The 14,792-nt window shown below is 42.6% G+C and overlaps 1 protein-coding gene across 1 annotated transcript in view; it reads right to left on the bottom strand.

Moving 5' to 3' along the window:
- Positions 1-983: 983 nt before the first annotated feature.
- Positions 984-14,792, bottom strand: part of LOC129386873 (uncharacterized) — a 28,685-nt gene continuing 14,876 nt past the window's right edge. Inside the window, exons 6-8 of the mRNA XM_072285229.1 lie at positions 6,053-6,104; positions 4,790-4,982; positions 984-2,994 (exon numbers count right to left, since the gene is read on the bottom strand). The gene's annotated coding sequence lies outside the window, so the exon portion shown is untranslated. The remainder of the gene's footprint in view (positions 2,995-4,789; positions 4,983-6,052; positions 6,105-14,792) is intronic.

Here is a 14,792-nt window from a genome sequence, read left to right as displayed (position 1 = left end):
TCGCCGTTCTCCGTGGGGTGCCCTCCGCACTTCCCCCAAAAGCAGCAGGTATCCACCCTCTTAGGATACCCGGGGGATAGCGAGAGGAAATAGTGTGCACCATGACACAAAACTCCCTCTTATCCGCCACATTCCGGCGGCCGAGTGCACAGCTGGGTGCCGGAACTCCCAGTTCCGGCAGCAAGCTGCACGGCGACATAACTCCCAGGGGGTCACCTGCGTCGTTGTGCCGACGTCCGCACAGCCTTCAATCCGCGCACTGGCCATGCGTACGCCGGTACTACGATGCAGGAGGTCCTCTAGAGGTCGAGACCCAGCCTTAACGGTCCACCTCGAACCTTCATGGATGGCACTTCGAGCCCCGGCATCCGCATCGCTGCCTTTTTTTTTTTACACAGCGATGCAGGCAGCGGGAATCGAACCACCGTACTGAAGGATACGAGATCAACACTCAAGCCGCTCGGCTACCGGAACGGCACACCGAACACCGTTTTTTTCTCGACCAGTAGCTTGGCCAGCTAGACCGTTGTTGCTCGCCTATGCTCTCACAGTTGATGCTTCCGGCCAGATAAGACGTGCTCCATCCCCGTGCTGACCACGCTCATGCGCGCAGGACGCCGCCAGTCACGCTAGCTGCGCAGTGACCCTGGACTCTGCGTCCACTTTGCAGCGGCGTAAATTAACGGTGCCGTGCCTCTAATGCAGCCGAACCATGAAACACGCTTCAATTGTAATCCGTGATGCAGTTTGGTAGCGCTGTGACGTGCGGATAAAAGGCGCTGTTCAGTTCCTTTTATGAGCGGACCCCCGTCTCCGTTTGAGCGTGGACAAGCGCCAAAATGTCACGAATCAGCTGTTCTGCGAAAGAAAACACATCTACACCGCAACGTAAGTACGTTTTCGCTATTTTGTAGGTGGTGAACGGATTACTCGTCATAACGGCATCATTCATGAGGAAAACGAATCGAGACAAGACACGCACGGCCTTCATTCAAGTTTATTTCGAAATTCGTAAACATTGTTACACGAGTCAAATTCCTATGGGCGGGTCAAAACACACGCACACAAACGAAATCAAGAGGAGACTGTCGTAGGCGCAATTTGAGGGTTGTACTGTGCCATATGCATGGCGAACAGAACGAATACATAGCGTGCAGTAGTGAAACTACCACCACTAATTGCGAACTATAGTTCAGTAACGCCAGCAGTCACGAATGTTCCGATGTGTACTACGTGCTTTCATAGCTGCAGAGCAAGAAAAATTCAGAGCAAGGTGGTTACCCTGCTCGACATCCTGGCCAACCCATATTCAATGTGGAGCATCCGGCTGCACGGAGTCAACAGTAAGCGTTCTTGTTACCGGCTAACCTGGAGCACAGCGACGTCTACGTTGCTATAAGCCAGCCAATCTTCTACCGCGAAAAATACGCTGCGGAAATTCGCAACATAAAAAAATGACGTCGAATAGATCAGTTATGCGTATGATTCGCAGTAGCTGTTATTCCATATCGCAAGTACCCACGTACGAATTAACGATGGCAACGACATGAGTTTCAGAACGTCTTAGCGGCGACTCCTAAATACAGAAAACCGTAACAGCCGAAAGGAGGAGGTAGATGCACGAGAGGAAAATCGCGACTCTGCATGCAGAATATTTGGAACAGCTTTAAGAAAGTCTTAGGCGAAGAGGTGCGACCAGCTATTCAGTACAAGAGAGAAAAATAAGAGGGCGGAGCCACCGAGGAAAAGCACAAGCTAGAACTGGGAAACAAAAAAAAAAAAAAAAAGCCCCAAATTACACCAGTATTCAAGCTCTTCCTTCTTATACAGCGATTGCTTAACCTCTGCAAAATGCTGACGTCACGAGCAACTCTTCCTGCAACACAATACACGGGCGTCAGTTATGGGGCCGCGTGATAACTCAACCTGAAATTTTATGTACTTAACCTGTGGTACGCCTTCAAGATGCTCTGTGAATATTGCAGAAGCTCACTCCAGGCTTCGTCGCCAACTGCTGCAGTTTTCGAACACTGACGAACTTGCTGTTCGAATCATCCAACAGCACTGAAACGAACAGTATTGGGGGAGTATTTAAACCCTGCAATGCTCGAGCACGCTTGCACGTACGCAGAATTTTCTCCATTACACGCCATGGAGTGCAAATTTGTGCTGGAGATAGAATTTGTGAGCAAAGTTAATTACCACTGTAGTTAGCAATTCGATTCCCAAGCTATTCAAAGCCGACACTTAGCTCGACAGCGAATTGATACCGCTACTTCTGTTTCAGCTGCTCAAATTTGAATTTCGGAATCTCAAGCAGCGCAGTATACAGGCGGTGCGTTATGCATTAGTGTTAAAAGGGTACCGAATCACCTTAGTGGCTTGGGGAAAAACAGTGCGCAAACAGCATGGGGTACTGCGAACATCTCCGCCAAATTTTGCAGTCGCACGCGGTTTTTCGTCCCTTAAGATATTCATGCCATCCACCACCATTCCACTCCTTGTCTTTCGTCTGCCTTTGCCAACTCGATAACTCGTTAAGGCGCCGTGTTATCGGTGCTCTTTTTCGATGACCCCGCCCAAGCTATCCTTAGGCTATTCAGGATGTACCCCGCAAAGACTTATAGTTAGTTCGACTAGTGGCATCTGAAGTGCGAGTCGTCTGGCACGTCCTGGATGCTATACGTCGCCGTCGTCGTCTTCCGGCCTGATGGCCAGCGGTGTTGTCAGTCTTTATTTTTGTGTGTGCGTAAACACGCGTTCCTCGGAATTTTCAGCAATGGTTCGAATGGCCACGACGTCGTGACGGTAAATGTGGCCGCTCTGACGCAGGTTCGCGACCTGGCGTTGCAGCTGAACTTCTGCAGCCTGGGTCGGCGGCTCTTCGGCGGTCTCGGACCAGGTTGCTTCCGATCGATGGATTTCTCGTTCGAAGTCCGTGGTGGGGAGATCGTCGCCATCTTTGCCACTTCCAGTCAGCACGCTGCTCAGGATCTGAAAAAAAGAAAAGAAAGATTGTTGAGAGGAAGGGCAACGCATTCAGGCTAAAACAAATCCTTGTCGCGTGTTTTACTCAGTTTTCACGAATCTGCATACTGTTCGACAAACAGAAGATACTAGGATAGTGATAAGACGATATTTACGGGCCCTGGTTCATAGCGCTGCTAACGGGGCGCCGGCCACAGAATCTAAACTAATTATAGTAGAATTTATTTATTTATTTACAGTACCTTACAGGCTCCCAATCGGAGTAATGTGTAAGGTGGGCTTTACAATGTTGAAGAGAAACCATGGTGACAGGTACGAAAAAAAAAAAACGCATGATACTCCATGTGCGGTAAAAAAATAAGTAACACTCAAAATACAAAACTTCATAACACGCGAAAAATCAGTAAGAAGATGCCCTAAGCTGTCTACGAGAAATGCTTATAATCTGAATACTCATCTTCAAGCAAGGATGCAAATAACAGAGTTCATATAAACTAGACATTATCTAAACCTTCCAACGGCACAACCCATCTCCAAGCGGGACTATTCTATAGCCTGGAAACATGGGCCATTTCATTGCCCGTCTTACTGATATCAAACAACTCTGAATATTTCATATATTGACCTGTCAAGGGCATACATTTAAATATGTAGGCATCCGAAGAGTGTCACAAGCATGAGTCCAACTAATGAATCGGCGCAGTATGTAAATCCTGATAAAGAGACGAGTGCTTCTTATCTGCTCCGATTGCAAGGCACCACATTAAGCTAGCTTAATGAAACATTTCCTGAGTCGTCCAATAATTGCATACTGTTAACATGAAGGCCTAATTTTTGCAAATGGGAAATATTTCACACCTGAATCACTGCACCATTAGCACAAAAACAGAACCACAGTATGACCTCTTGGCATGCCTGCTAAGGTAAACGCATGGAATCTATATGCTATGTAGTCAGTTTTTAAACATGGAGTAGCAGCACCGAGTATACGTTTTGGAATCTTAATTGAGAGCACGTTTACACACGCAGGTGAACTTGGAAACGGAACGATACGCTTGAATAGTTTCGGAATTGTTCACGTTTGAATTTACGCTGATGCTGCCTCCAATTGTGCTTTATTACGTTCAGTACTAGAAACTGATTTCGGTTCTCGGTATTAGACCAACAATGTCCAGCTCACAAAAAAAAAAAAGGTTTACGGCATGCTTTAGTTACTTATGTGCCATTTTTAAAAACTTTGCTGTTCTGCCCTGAAGCGTTTTGGAAAGGCACAGGGGCTTTCGCCCGTTCATTTGTGGAACTGCGCCCATGTCGAGTGTGCGTCGGTTACGAGTTTCGTGGGTCGCGGCTGGGTTCTCCGGAGAAGCTTGCACATAAAAGCCACGTCGCACTCAGCGACTACTCTACGAGCAAGGCTAAACACGCTGTTGCGCCAGCAGTGCCGCCGTTGAAGGCGCGCCGAGTTACTTCTGCCGAAGCGGCTGCCTTGTTTGCTGTCGCTGAATTGCGCACTTGAATCTCGCTTTGTTTAATCACTTTCACACATTCTTTAGACATTTCGCTTATTCAACAAATCTTAGCGCGCAGCGCTGCGTGTCAGATTAACGAAAGCGGTACATTTGTTTGCATCGACATTCTCATCCACAAGTCGTTAATTGTTAGCTTCATATATCGTATGAAAGGCGCAATGCAGACATAAAATGTAAATACGTAGCAAAACACACACGCATATGCAGCTATGAGCGGCCGAGCCACCTAAACGATATATGCTTGCACTTCAAAATGCAGATGAAGGCTCAACCCTGCTGGACATCTCGGCCAACCAATTTTCAAAGTGGAGTATCCGGCTGCACGGAGACATCGGGGAGTGTTCAAGCCACCGGCAAGGCTGGGGCACTGTGTCGCCTACGTTGCTCACAACTGGCACCTGTGGCCCGACATGAGCGTGCGCCTGCGGATGCTGTTCGCCTCGCTGCTCCAGGAGCCAGGTGGACCTGCGAGTTGCGCCAAGGCCAGCGTGAGAATCGCACCTTACGTGTCTTCCAGAGCTTATGGATTCATTGACCGCGCTAAAAAGTTACAGCCACGTTACAGCCCAATCAGCAGCAATTTCGTGCCTGCATTCCTTTATTCATTTATTTCAATAAAGAACCATTTACCACTGCGGTACTACATCGACTGGCAAACGGGGCAACATAGATTCATACAAAACATGGTGAAAAGAGCTTGTCTTTTGTATGAGTATCCTAAATTTTTGCAGTCGTCATTAGTGTTCCACAGCATAACCAGTATGAAACATGTGAGCCCCTTGCCCCTACAATACCAGGCGCCTATGGGTAGTCTATGGAAACCACCTGTCCGCTTTACTCCATACGACATGACTCCATGCGAGACAGTTCAACGAACTCTGGGTAAAACTGTCGGCGCTAATGCACATTCAGTGACATTCAATGGCACCATATGTTCTTGCCTGCTCTTAACTGTTAACAGCACTTGCCACAGCCTTGACCATTGCTTTTCAAGTCTGGGCGCAATGTTTACTGATGATGCCTGCTGCTAATAAAACACGTAACTACAGTAATGTTTATATAGTTCACGCGGCTTCTTGGTTAATGCAGATGCAGTATTGCTAGACGAGTGCATTTGTGTCTTGGACATCCACGAAAGCTTCTTGCGCATGGGGTAAATCCGACAGGCCGCCACACATCATCATCAGGACCATCCACCCACCCGCCCACCTGTGAGATCTTCACCATGATGACATAAGGTAAATCGCCGCCTGCAGTATACAGCGGTGTAGACGGTCGGCAATGTGCGATATCGCGAGAATGCGGTAATATACTGTCAACTGTGTTGGTGAATGGGCAAAGAAAGTTGACTGCATCACAGGCTGCGGCTACCATTAAAGCAATTAAATCCAGTTGGACGATTTTTATCGAAAGACCTCATGTCATTCGACTTTTCTGTCGGTTAAATACTCTCTCGCATAGTGGTGAATACCCAAGTATGGATAGCCAGTGATTCGATCTGCTCTTGTTGCTTCAAACACAGGTACATGTTTTACCTAGTAATGTTCAGTTGCAGAACGAATAGCCTGTCTCGTGGGGCAAGCAGATCTGCACAGAAAAGAAAGAAAATTAAGATAGCAACCCTAAACTACCCAATGCCAGGACCTCCTGGCACTGCCAACTCAAATCTGTTAATATGAAGAAACCAAAATAAATAAGTTATTCTTGGTGCTCTGCTTTAACAGTACCTCCAAGACAAGAATGGAATGACACAATGCTGACGTAACTCACACAGTGCGTCTACATCTCATTGAAAGAGCAGGGCACCACTGTGATGCTTTACGTCACGTAGTCCAAAGGACCAGAAAGCATAAGGTTGCTTGAACATATATATATATATATATATATATATATATATATATATATATATATATATATATATATATATATATACACACACACACGCCTGAAAAGAGAAACATTATTTTCAATTGCAAACGGCCTCTTCGTGCGAAATTTATTATTGCGCATCAGCAAAACACTGCTGATATGGTTTTACAAGATTACTCCCACTTGACGTACACAAAAAGCGCATAATAAAGCAAAGAAACTTTGATGCACAATTACAGACCAATAAAGTGTTCGCCCAGACCTCTTCTTACTTCTCTAAAAAGCTTTAAGAGGTAGCTTTAGCTCGGGTGTTACTATCTAAATACATGCAAAAGGAGAATTCGTTTTTCTCGGCGACCACAGCATAAAATTTGACCAAGTTTGCTGCATTGAAAAGAAAAACTTAATATCTAGTGACTGTTGGTTTCAAATTTTCGATTCAGGTCATCAATTTTTTATAAAAAATTGGGAAAACTCGCAAAATTTCACAAAACGAAAGTATCATGTTTACAACTTCGTAACTCAGCAAGAAAAGAATGATACCGCAATTTTGTAAATGGTATCTAATAGTACATCTAAAGCAGACAAATTTGATATGTTACACATGAATCTAAGAAAATCTAGTAATATAGAAATATAGCTCATGCAGAACCCTTGTACACATCGTAATAAATTCACGTAGGATATAAATTTACATTAAGTTTGTCCGCTTTGAATGATGTAATGGATGTCGTTTACAGAACCGCGATATCTGTTCCCGATGCAGAGCTATTAGTTTGTAAACTTCGGGCTTCTAATTCCTTTTTTCAAACTTCAGAATTTTTGAAAAGCTTTTTAACAAAATTCAGGCACTAAATAGAAATTCCGCTTCCAACAGTCACTGGAATTCTACTTTCTCTCTCAAATACAACAAATTTCATTAAAATCGGTCCAGGGGTTATCTCAGAAAAACGTTTTTGCGTTTTACATGTGTATGAATAGGCAGCGTCGGAGTTGCGCCCGAGCTAAAGCTTCCTCGTAAGAGGATGCACTTACCACTACCTCTGCAAATGCACATTTACTGACAAAGATAATGATGCACAACCGGGCAAAGGAACAAGAGTTTAGGATCGCCAGTGAACCTCTACAGTCTGTGAAGGAATACGTTAAACTAGCTCTCAAATAATCACTGGGAACCCTGATAATGAGAAGGAACTTCATAGAAGAATAAAAACGGGTAGGATTTCATACGGCAGACATTGTCGGCTCGTGATTGGAAGCTTACCATTATCATTGAAAAGGAAGGTGTATAATCACTGCATATTGCCGGTGCTGACATATGGGGCAGAGACTTGGAGACTGACAAAGAAGCTTGAGAACAAGTTAAGGACCGCACAAAATGGAATGGAACGAAGAATGCTAGGCATAACTTTGAGAGGCAGAAAAAGAGCTGTGAGGATCAGAGAGCAAACGGGCATAACCGATATTCTAATTGACATTAACGGAAAAAAATGGCACAGGGCCGGTCATGTAATGCGCCGGTTAGATAACGGTGGGACCATTAGGGCTACAGAATAGGTACCAAGAGAAGGGAAACGCAATCGAGGGCGACAAATGAATAAGTGGAGCGATGAAATTAGGAAATTCGCAGGTGCTAGTTCGAATCGGTTGGCGCAGAACTGAGATAATTGGAGATCGCACGGAGAGGCCTTCGTACTCCAGTGGACATAATATAGGCTGATGATGATGATGATGACACGAATTTACGAGAACTGCTTGTCCCGAAAAAAGAAAAAAGAAACAGAATGCATCCCATCCTCACTTCTCATAAAAATTGTAGATGGATGAATATGATGGATGATTTGATGGATGAATGGATGAACATGCGCGTGCACTGAGTAATTTAAGCGATCAATAGAAGAATTTGCGAGAATTCCTTATAGATGCAAAACATAAGACAATTGCTCGTTAGAATGCCCGCACATCCCTGTTTTAACTTCTCGACAAGATGTTATTGGACACACATATCACTATCACCTGAATGCTGATATATTGACAATCATTTTGGATAATACAGGAAGTTACCTTCATTTCTTGTGGAAAAAAATAGAATGTATCCCTTTAGAATGTCTGCTCCCCTCCCCCTGCCCTATTCTCACTTCTCTAAAAGGCTTCAAAAAGATGAAAATATCGCTACCACTGAATGCGCATATACTGACTCGTTTAGGTGAATAATCCAAGAAGTTACAAAAAGTGCTCGTAGCGGAAAACAAAAGTCTACAGCCAATTAGAATGTCCCGAGATCGTAGTCATCGTCGACATCATCATTATCACCGTCATCATCATAATCATCATCAGCATATTTTTTGTCCACTGCAGGACGAGGGCCTGTCCTTGCGATCTCTAATTACCCGTGTCCTGAGCCAACCGATTCCAACTAACGCCCGCGATTTTCTTAATTTCATCGCTCCACATGGTACCCATTCTGTAACCCTAACGGTCCAACGGTTATCAAACCTGCGCTTTACATGACTTGCCCAGTTCAATTTTTTTCTGTTAACGTCAATTAGAATATCTTTACACCCGTTGCTCTCTGATACACACCGGTCTCTTTCTGTCTGTTAACGTTATGTCTAGCAATCTACGTTCCATCACCGTTTGTGCGGTCCTTGACTTGTTCTCAAGCTTCTTTGTCAGTCTCCGAGTCTCTGCCCCATATGTCAGCAATAGAAAAACACACTGATTGTACACCTTCGTTTTCAATGATAATGGTAAGCTTCCAGTCAGGAGCTGGCAATGCCTGCCGTATGCGATCCAATCAATTTTTATTCTTCTGTGAATTTCCATCTCGTTATCAATGTTCTCTGGAATTATTTGACCTAGGTAAACGCACTACTTCACAGATCTTCAAATGCCCATGTACTGACTCATTTAAGACAATACACTTATTTTTAAAAAAATGTTCTCGCGGTAAGAAAAAACTATAGCCCATTAAAATGGCTGCACAGCCCTGTTCACACTTCCCTAAAAGCTACAACTGGACGAACATATCGCAACCCCTGCTAATAAATATATAGCGACCCTCATTTAGGAGAATTACGGGAATCGTTTGTCGACCAACAACAAGGGACAATAGACCGTTAAAATGTCCACACAGCCCTGTTATATCTTCTCTAAGAAGCTGTAACTCGATTAACATATTGCTAACTCTACCAGTAGACATATACTGACTCATTTGAACGAAGTATACACGAATATACATAAATTGCTTCTCGCGAGAAAAAAAGGTCCCCCAATAAAATGGCTGCACAATCCTCTTCTCACTTCCCTAAAAAGCTACCACAAGACGCACATATCGCTACCACTGCCAATAAATATACAGTGACACTCACTGCATACACGAAGAATACACGAAACTACGTGAATTGTTTGTCGACCGAAAACAGGACAATAGCTCTGTTATATCTTTTCCAAAAATCTGTAAATGGATTAACATAGTGCTACCTCTTCCAATGCCCATATACTGACTCATTCAAGCGAAGAACACACTAATTTATAAAAACCGCTTTTTGCGGTAAAAAACAAACTATGACCACTAAAATGGTCGCACAGTCATGCTTTCACTTCCCTAAAAAGCTACAACTGGATGCACATATCGCTATCCTGCTAATAAATATATAGTGACACTCATTTAGACGAAATATACACGAAATTAACATAACATCTAATTAGAATGTCCCCACAGCCCTGTTATATCTTGTTATATCTTCTCGAAAAAGGTGTAAACGGATTAACATATCGCTATCTCTACCAATGCACATATAGTGGCTCTCATTTAAACGAAGAATACACTAATTTACAAAATTGTCAATCGCGAAAAAAAAGTTCTATAGTCCATTACCTTGGCTTATCAGTCCTGTTCTTCTCTAAAAAGCTACAACTGGACACACGTATCACTACCCGGTCAAATAAATATATACTGACAATCATTTAGGCGAAGAATACACGTAATTACAAGAATTGTTTTTCGACGAAGAACACAAGACATTCGCCCGATAGAATGTTCACACAGTCCTCATATATCTTCTGTAAAAAGCAGTAAATGGATTAACATGTCGCTACCTCTACCAATGGGCACATACGGACTCACATTTAGGCGAAGAATACACTAATTTACATAAATTGCTTTTCGTGGGAAAAAACAACATAGGCCATTAAAATGGCTGCAGAGTCCTGTTCTCAATTCCCTAAACAGCTACAACTGGATGCACATATTGATATCCCTGCAGATAAATATATAGTGACAGTTATTTAGGCGAAGAATACACGAAATAAGGAGAACTTTTGTCGGCCAAATATTAAAGACAATATCCAATTAGAATATCTACACAGGTGTGTTATATCTTCTCTAAAATGCTGTAAATGAATTAACATATACTATCTCTACCACTGCACATATAGTGACTCTCATTTGAGCGAAGAATACAATAATATACATAAATTGATTTTCACGATAGAAAAATTGAACCTATTAAAATGGCTTCACAGCCTAGTTCTCACTTCCCTAAAAAACTACCACTAGACGCACATATCGCTACTCCTGCAAATAAATATACCATGACAGTCACTTAACCAAACAATGCATGAAATTACGTCAATTATTTATCGACCAAAAAAATATGACACTAGCTCTGTTATCTCTTTTATAAAAAGCTGTAAATGGATTAACATAGCGATACCTCTTCCAAAGCCCATATACTGGCTCATTAAAGCGAAGAAGAGAGCAATTTACAAAAAGGGCTTTTCGCGGGAAAGAAAAGTAAAGCCCATTAAGAAAGCTACACAGTCCTGTTCTCACTTCCCTAAAAAGCTACAGCTGAACGCACACATCGCAACCACTGCTTATATATATATATATATATATATATGTATATAATGACACTCATTTAGGCGAAGAATACACGAAATTACGGTAATCGTTTGTCGACCAAGCACATAGGACAATATACCGTCAAACTGTCCACATACCCCTGTTATCTCTTTTATAGAAAGCTCCAAATAGATTAACATATCCTTATCTCTACCAATGCATATATAGTGACTCTCACTTATGCAAAGAATACACAAATTTAGCAATATGCCTTTTTGCGAGAGAAAATACTGCAGCCCATTAAGATGGCTCCACAGTTATGTTCTCACGTCCCTAAAACTGCAACTTGGCGAACATATCGCTACCCCTGCAACCAAATATATAGTGACACTCATTCCGGCGCAGAATACAAGAGATTACGATAACTGTTTGTCGACCAAAAACTATATGCAATGGACCATTAGGATGTCCACGCAGCCCTGTTATATCTCCTCTAAAAATCAGTAAATGGATTAACATATCGCTATATCTACCGATCCACACATACTGACTAATTTAAGCGAAGAATAAACTTATTTAAATAAGTTGTTCCTGGTGGGAAAAACAAAATATAGGCGATTAAAATGGATGCACAGTCCTGCTCTCACTTCCCTAAAAGGGTACAACGGTACGCACATATCAAAACCCCTGCCATTAAATATACAGTGACACTCATTTAGGCTAAGAACACACGAAATTATGAGAATCGTTTGTCGATGAAGAACATAAGACTATACCCCTTAGATTGTTCAGACAACCCTCCTATTTCTTATATAAAATGCAGTAAATGGATTAATATATCGCTACCCCTTCCTATGACCATATACTGACTCATTTCAGCGATGAATACACGAATTTAGAAAAATGGCTTTTTGGGGGAGAAAAAATTACAGCCCATTAAGATGGCTCCACAGTCCTGTTCTCACGTCGCTAAAAAGCTGCAACTTGGCGAACAGATCGCTACCCCTGCCACTAAATATAGTGACACTCATTCAGGCGAAGAATACGCGAAATTATGGGAATCGTTTGTCAACCAAGAACATAGGTCAATATACCGTCAAACTGTCCACACAGTCCTGTTACATCTTCTATAAAATGCTCTAAATAGATTAAGATGTCGCTACCTCTACCAGTGGGCATAGACTGACTCATTTAAACGAATAAGACACTAATTTACATATATTGCTTATCGCGGAAAATAAAAAAATATAGACAAATAAAATAGCTGCATAGTCCTGTTCTCACTTCCCTAAAAAGCTACAACTGGATGCACATATCGCTACCCCTGCTAATAAAGATATAGTGACACTCATTCAGGCCACGAATACTCAAAGTTACTTAAACAGTTAGTCGTTTCAAATTGTAAGACAATAGTCCATTAGAATGCCCACAAAGCCCTCACACATCTGCTCAAAAAAGCTTTAAATAGATTAACATGTCGCTAACGTCGCTAACATGTCGCTAATTGACTCATTTGGGGGAATAATAAACTAACTTACATAATTTCCTTTTCGCGGAAAATAACAAAATATAAGAAAATAACATGGCTGCATTGTCCTGTTCTCATTTCCCTAAAAAGGTACAACTGGACGTACATATCGCTACCCCTGCAACTAAACATATAGTGACACTCATTCAGGCGAAGAATACACGAAATTCCGTTAGTTGTTTGTCGACCAAAAACTATATACAATAGCGCATTAGGATGTCCACAAAGCCATCATATATCTTCTCTAAAAAGTTGTAAATGGATTAACATGTCGCTACCTCTACCAATGGACATCGACTCATTCTCAATTAAGCGAAGAATACACTAACTTACATATATTGCTTTTCGCAGGAAATAACAAAATATAGGCAATTAAAATGGCTGCATAGTCCTGTTCTCACTTCACTAAAAAGCTACAAGTGGACGCACACATCCCTACCCCTGCTGATCAAGACATAGGCACACTCATTTAGGCAAAGAATACTCAAAGTCACTTAAATAGTTTGTCGACCAAAAACGTAAGACAATAGTTCATTAGAATGTCAGCAAAGCCCTCATATGTTATCTCTAAAATGCTGTAAATGGATTAACATGTCACTACCTCTACGCCGGAAGAGGTAAAGAGGGCTTTGGGAGCTATGCAAAGCGGGAAGGCAGCTGGGGAGGATCAGGTAACAGCAGATTTGTTGAAGGATGGTGGGCAGATTGTTCTGGAGAAACTCGCCACCCTGCATACGGAATGCCTCGTGACCTCGAGCGTACCGGAATCTTGGAAGAACGCTAACATAATCCTAATCTATAAGAAAGGGGACGCCAAAAACTTGAAAAATTAGAGACCGATCAGCTTACTGTCCGTTGCCTACAAAGTATTTACTAAGGTACTGGCAAATAGAATCAGGAACACCTTAGACTTCTTTCAACCAAAGGACCAGGAAGGATTCCGTAAAAGCTACTCACAATAGACCATATTCACACTATCAATCAGGTGATAGAGAAATGTGCGGAATATAACCAACCCTTATATATAACTTTCATTGATTACGAGAACGCGTTTGATTCAGTCGAAACCTGAGCAGTCATGGAGGCATTACGGAATCAGGGTGTAGACGAGCCGTATGTAAAAACACTGAAAGATATGTATAGCGGCTCCACAGCTACCACAGTCCTCCATAAAGAAAGCAACCAAATCCCAATAAAGAAAGGCGTCTGGCAGGGACATACGATCTCTCCAATGCTATTCAAAGCGTGTTTACAGGAGGTATTCTAGGGACCTGGATTGGGAAGAATTGGGGATAAGAGTTAATGTAGAATACCTTAGTAACTTGAGATTCGCTGATGATATTGCCTTGCTTAGTAACACAGGCGACCAATTGCAAGGCATGCTCATTGACCTGGAGAGGCAAAGCAGAAGGGTGGGTCTAAAAATTAATCTGCAGAAAACTAAAGTAATGTTTAACAGTTTCGGAAGAGAACAGCAGTTTACGATAGGTAGCGAGGCACTGGAAGTGGTAAGGGAATACATCTACTTATGGCAAGTAGCGACTGCGGATCCGGATCATGAGACTGAAATAATCAGAAGAATAAGAATGGGCTGCTGGGGTGCGTTTGGCAGGCATTCTCAGATCATGAACAGCAGGTTTCCATTATCCCTCAAAAGAAAAGTGTATAACAGCTGTGTCTTACCAGTACTCACGTACGGGGCAGAAACCTGGAGGCTTACGAAAAGGGTTCTACTTAAATTGAGGACGACGCAACGAGCTATGGAAAGAAGAATGATGGGTGTAACGTTAAGGGATAAGAAAAGAGCAGATTGGGTGAGTGAACAAACGCGAGGTAATGAAATCTTAGTTGAAATCAAGAAAACGAAATTGGCATGGGCAGGTCATGCAATGAGGAGGGAAGATAATCGATGGTCATTAAGGGTTACGGACTGGATTCTAAGGAAAGGGAAGCTTAGCAGGGGGCGGCAGAAAGTTAGGTGGGCGGATGAGATTAAGAAGTTTGCAGGGACGACATAACCACAATTTGT

The sequence above is a fragment of the Dermacentor andersoni genome, chromosome 11, assembly GCF_023375885.2.
Source record: "Dermacentor andersoni chromosome 11, qqDerAnde1_hic_scaffold, whole genome shotgun sequence".
In the NCBI taxonomy this organism is placed as follows: Eukaryota; Metazoa; Arthropoda; class Arachnida; order Ixodida; family Ixodidae; genus Dermacentor; species Dermacentor andersoni.
Note: the sequence above shows the minus strand (reverse complement) of the source record. Positions and strands in the feature narration are given on the sequence as shown.